Source organism: Moschus berezovskii, chromosome 7 (genome assembly GCF_049115385.1).
Source record: "Moschus berezovskii isolate FMDL1 chromosome 7, NW_MosBer_1.0, whole genome shotgun sequence".
NCBI lineage: Eukaryota > Metazoa > Chordata > Mammalia > Artiodactyla > Moschidae > Moschus > Moschus berezovskii.
The window spans coordinates 11,835,067-11,841,219 of record NC_142466.1 but is presented as its reverse complement, the minus strand read 5'-3'; the positions used below and the strand labels follow the sequence as shown (position 1 = coordinate 11,841,219).

At 33.4% G+C, this 6,153-nt stretch overlaps 1 protein-coding gene across 1 annotated transcript in view; it reads left to right on the top strand.

Moving 5' to 3' along the window:
* The window catches only part of FBXO8 (F-box protein 8), a 39,718-nt gene that overhangs the window by 950 nt on the left and 32,615 nt on the right, over window positions 1-6,153 (top strand). The gene's annotated exons all lie outside the window — the stretch shown is intronic.

Below are 6,153 nucleotides of genomic sequence, written 5' to 3'. Positions count from 1 at the left end.
GTAGATCATGAACTTTATTACTGCAAAGTGAAGCTAATTTAGTTTTCCATTTCAGCTTTCCTTGTTTTTTTTTTTTTTTTTTTTTTTTAAGTTTGGAGTTGGTGACCATATTTCTGGGATAGGAGGGATTTTTACCACCTAAGAAAATGGTTTACAAAATTGAGAAGATATCAGAATGAGAAATAAGTTTTATTCTATTTTCAGGTTGAGTTGGAAGCTTGCAATTTTTATCCAGATAGCTTGACAGTTTGTCTGAGGTATTGTACACAATGTGGCACCTGTCTTTCCCTCAAGTGAGCAGTCTAAGAGAGTGAGCGCCCAAAACTCTCTCTAGTCTTTTATAACCTAGTATCAGAAGTCGCCTCTCATCACTACTGCCAACTGCCATATTCTTTTGTTAGAAGTGAGTCAGTAAATCCAACACAGTCATTGCTGAAAGGATTACACAAGGGCATAAATCCTAGGATGCAAGGGTCTTTAGGAGCCATCTTAGAAGCAGCTTAACACAGTTACCCTGGCTGATAGCTTTTAGGAGTTAATAGGAATAACAGAAAAATTATATCCAAGAGAAATGCCTGGTTGTAATAAAACAGGCCAACTTAGACAAGGATTTTCCTTCTTGAAAAGGTTTTTTCCGGGAGGGAGTTGTGTAGGGGGTCTTTTTTCCTACTGATTACATAAAGAAAGGCTTATTGTTTTTCTTGGAAAACTGCTTGAGAAATGGCATGTGTGAGAGGAAGGTTTGTGTTTTAAGGATATACATGAGCAGAGTACCTGATAACTGGAGATTTTGTATTCCTTACCGATTGCCATTTTTCATGGTTGAAATGATTTCAAAATAAACATGGGCAAAGATAGTTTTTAAGGTGCAAAGAAGTTAGGAAGGACTAGAGGCAAGCCTTTCTAGTGTAGAAAGAATGTGGCATCTCTATGTTGGTATGAGAGCAAATAGGGATAGGAGAGGTGTGTTTGAGAACAGAAACGTGTTTGTGTGTTTGTTTTTAAGCATTATTAGATGTCAGGTTACATTCTTTCAGCACTACTGGATGCACATCTGCAGTACAGTTTTTATCAGTGAACCAAATAAGCTTATTAGACATGAAAGGTACAGGCTTCAGGGTTTATTATTTTGGCTTTGACCCACTGTAAAATTGCCTAGGCTTCTTCCAGTTTTGAAAGATGTTGTCAATCCTTAGTAAAGCACTGTTCAAGTTTATCTTTTAAACTTCAGGTGCTTGACATTAGCCAGTGTAAATTTTCAAATTGTAGATTTAGCTTTTAAAATGGTGCTCCCTATCAGGTTAACATACTTCATTTATAGTAGGATATAGCCAATTAACTAATGTACTTTTAGGCCCTTAGATGTCTGCCAAATTTTAAACAGGTGCTTGCAAAAATAGCACAGTTGAAATACTTCATTCACAAAAATATTTTATGGTAATTAGATAAGCTAAACCGTGCATCATAATTTATTATACCTATGATCAGTTTAATAGGGAATGTTTTGTGTGTTTATTGTGCTTCTGAATAGGTTAGAAATAGTTATTTTCCTTACTTCACAGTATAAAAGCAATGAATTACCAAGAAATTATCTTTTCTTTGATCACAGAGCATTGAAGTCATTCAAATTTACAAATTTATTGTTCATTACTTACTTAACCAATGGCTATATATAAGTCTGTTTTTTCCCCTACATTTTGATTCAGTTGAAAATTGAGGGTAATCCATTGGCTGATATGATAATGTGTCAAAATCATTAATATGAAGTCTGTGAATTATTTGTCTAACTCATGTTGCATTTTCATTGATTATTTTACTTAATATTTTAAAACAACTTTAATGAAATACATCCACTTCTAGAAATTTATGTTTTCCATTTATTTTTTTTTCTCATGGTTTTGTTTTTCTGATATTTATTGACATAGATTCTATGGTAAAACTTGAATGAGTTTATAGTCTATTTAGGGCATATGTTTTTATGATGGAGAGATGAGAAAAGACATTTGGTTTCATTAAGGCAGAAGGTTTGGTTTAGGTCTGTGATCAGCAATTTGTGTATTCCGCAAGAACAAGTTACAGAGGATTTCATAAGCTATTTGAAAGAAGGAACACGATTTCAGCAAGTGAGCCATACTTGAAGAACCCCTATTTGCTTATGCTGAGCAGTAATTTGTAGAAGTCACGAACATAGGGGAAAGAGACAGAAAGGACAGATGCTAAATACACACGTACATGCACACACACATCCATCTCTATCACCTCTTCAGTTTGTTTTAATTTTTTGGATTTTCTCATCTTTAGAGGATCACAGAATTTTATAGCTAAAAGAGAACTTAGAGATCATCAAGTTCAAAACTTTCTTTATAGGTGAGGAAAGTCAAACTTCAAGTATTGAGCCTTGTAGTCACAACAAGTTGAAGGGACCTGAATAAAGCACACATTTTGTGTTAGTCTGTTTTCACTGTTAGATGTTTTCTCGTCTCACTTCTGACTTTTCTATTGGCTTCTGTCAGTATTTATTTTATTTTAGGGGTTTCCCTGGCCCTCCAATGGTGAAGACTTTATGCACCCAATGCAGGGGTCACAGGTTGGATCCCTGGTTGGGGAACTAAGATCCCACATGCTGCGTGGTGTGGCCAAAAATAAAATTTAAATATATTTATTTTATTTTGATACTTTGTCTTTATTTGTACAAAAGTATGTCAGTGACAATGACAGTTTTTGTTTTTTTAATTCCACAACTCTGATAAGAGTGGCCTTGTGGTCAGTGGGCATGGAGTGTGCTGTGCCCTGAAGGTTGGGAATGTGCTGCCATGACCACTGCTGATACAATTGCATTTAAACAATCAGTGCAACTAAAAAATAATGCTGGTGAGAAATTCAATAAATTTATTTTACTCGAAAGTTAAAACAGTGGAACATCTCTCTTCAAAAAAGCTGAAGAAATAAGTGAAATTGAATAAGCCCCCAATTCTCTGCTTTGTGGTTACATTTTAAGTGACATATCTTAATTTTTACACTTGTTTAGATACCATTTGGTAACATTCATTATAGAATCAAATTAAAGAACAGGAAAAAAAACCTTCAGAAAACAGTGATATTGTAAATCTTTTTTGAATTAAAAATAACTACAAATGGTATGCCTTTTACTAACAAAAACTGCTCTTGCAGGACCAGATCTTTAAATTTAATGAGTGGGTTTTTTTTTTTATGTGTTTAATGTACCCTGTGACCTCTTAGTACTTAGCTATTTCCCTTTTCTCCTTAGAAGGACCTCCTTGTGGACTTACCCTCCTTCATTTCTCTACAGTTGTTGCCTTTCAAAGTTAGCAGTGTGCTTGGTTATCAGGTTTTTTTTTTTCTTTTCTTTTTTCCCCCCTCTCCTCAGTCTGTTTTAAACTACCTTGGTGGTCTGTTCTTTAGGAAAAAGAGAAATAAATGCTGGGGCTGCCAATTTGGTTATAAATGTGGAAAATATTTTCTCACAGAATCTCCTATGTTCTTATGCAATCACATGATAACGCGTAGAAAGTAACTAAAAATATAGTTACTTCCTAGTTGGAAAAAAAAACTGAAGATTTCTAAGGCAGTATAAAGGAGTGAATTTCCTCATCTTTAAGTCTTAGATGTGTGTTCAAGATAACTCTTTTGGTACACAGAGTTTTAGATCTTTATCTGAGATAGGAAATTTCTTATTTGTAAATCCAACTATTTAGACCTTTAAGAAATATTGAAAATAATGATTTATAATGAGTATTTAAAGTAGCTCATTCATGTCACTCACCACAGACTGGTGATTTAACACTGCTTACTCAGGAACTCAGGAAGACACTTTATAGAATCTCCTTTGCTTCAAATGAAAGTGTTTAAAGCAGAATGCTTTTTTGAGACCTCCAGACTCCTTTGTGTTCTTCTCATCTTCCCCTGTGTGTCATCAATCCATCTAAATGGTGTATGAACCATTCTTTATCGCATATAGTTGTTTCCACAGCATGTACTATTTGACTTCTTCCGTTCCGTTCCGTCGCTCAGTCGTGTCCAACTCTATGCGACCCTGTGGACTGTAGCCTACCAGGCTTCTCCGTCCATGGGATTCTCCAGGCAAGAATACTGGAGTGGGTTACCGTTTCCTTCTCCAGGGGATCTTCCCAACCTTAGTGCCATAGAATTACTGAAAGCAGTAGAGCAGTGTGTTCCTTTAGAGTAATACTTTATTTGATGTTTAACTTGCTACATAGGGATGTTTTGATTAAAGATGATTAATATACTTTACAGATAATTTTATATTAGATATACCAGTAAGTATTAATAAAGCAATCTTTAGCATTCTTTTGTGGAAAAGTTCCACTTTTTTTAAAAGAGAACAAGATATTACAATAACAGAAAAGTATTGTTCTCATAAATGTTAATAATGATAGCGCTTTTGGTAATTAATATAATCTATGCCACCTTCTAAGTGGAAGTGCCTTTGTGCTGTTACAACAGTTACGTTTAGACTGACACTATCTCTTTTTTAAAAAAATGAAAATTATATCTAAAATATGTCAGAAAAGTTTCTCAGATTTTTGCATTAGAGAAAAGGGAATGAGTCAGGATATACATACTGCTTTACAATTAAAAGATGCCTTTATATGTTCAATATATTATCTCAATTAAGACTCACAGCAATCCTGTAATATAGATATGAGTGATTTCCTCCATTTTATAGGGAACCAAAGATCAGAAACTTTGTTTGAAATATCTAAGGTCACACAGCATATTGTGTAATAGGAACTCCAGCTTTGAGTTCACTCTCCAGAAGAGCTGTGTCAAGAAAACCTACACAGTTCTCTCATGCAGATCATATAGGCCACATTCTCTAGTCTCAGCATAATAAAACTAGACATTAATTTTAAAAACAAGAAGGCCTAAATAGATTAAAAAAAAAAAAAACTCTTCTATATTATTTGGTCAATGTGTAAAAAATAAAGTACTATTGTTATTGTCTCTGTTATTTTAATAGAAATAAGGATGGTAGTTAGGAGATTAAACAACTGATGGTTTTTTAAAATATTTTAAACAAATTAGATCATTCTCACAAATTTGAAATATTATAAAATTATTATATTGTAACTTTTAATATTGTTAATATTATAAAATTATCTCCAGCAATCAAAATTAAATGACATTATTTCCTGTGCTTTATTTTTAATGAGTAAACAACTTTTAATGTAATTTGCATTTATGCTGTTTCTTTATTAGACCCAGGAATAGACACACATCAATTCTTTCGTATTTATACCTCTACTTGATTGTTGATACATCCTAAGTAAATACTCTACGCATTATTATAATTTGTATGCTTAAAGATTTGTATTCCTTGATTCTCTCTTCTTTTGATCTGTATAGTGTGTTCCACAAAGTCAGAGGTGATTCAGAGGTCATAGATTTTTAATACTTAGTTGGATTTCCTTAAATCTAAAATAGTCACTATTTGTCAAATGTTACTAGACTTGCTGTGTCCTTGGTCACCCTCTTTAGAGTGTTTATTAGAGTATCTAGTTACTTAAAAAACTTTATAGTGGCATCACTTACATATTATAAAAATTAACTTGTTTTAAGTGTACAGTACTCTGTCTCCCACCTTTTTTAGTTAATTGTAGATACACATGCAGTTGTGAGAAATATAGAAAGAGATCTCTTGTACACTTTGCTTAGTTTCCCTGGGTAGTGTGACATATTACAAAATCATAATATACTGTCATAACCAGGATATTGAAATTAACATATCTCACCTATCTTATTCAGAATTCTGCAGTTTATTTTTGCTCACATGTGTATATGCATGTATGATATTCTGAGCAGACTCACATATCCAGTACCACAGTCAAGATACTGAACAGTTCAAACACCACTGGGATCCCTGGTGCTGCCGTTTAAAACTACAGCCACTTCCCTTCTGGGTAGTGATGCTGAATGTCTATCATGTGATTATGTACCATTTGTATATCCTCTTTGGCAAAGTATCTGTTCATGTCTTATGTTCTTTTTTAATTGAATTGTATTTTTTTTTTTTGCTGCTGTGTTTGTGATATTTTCTCTCCATCTGTAGCTTGTGTTTTTGTTTTCTTCATATGGACTTTTCAAAGAGCAAAAGTTTTTAATATCGATGAG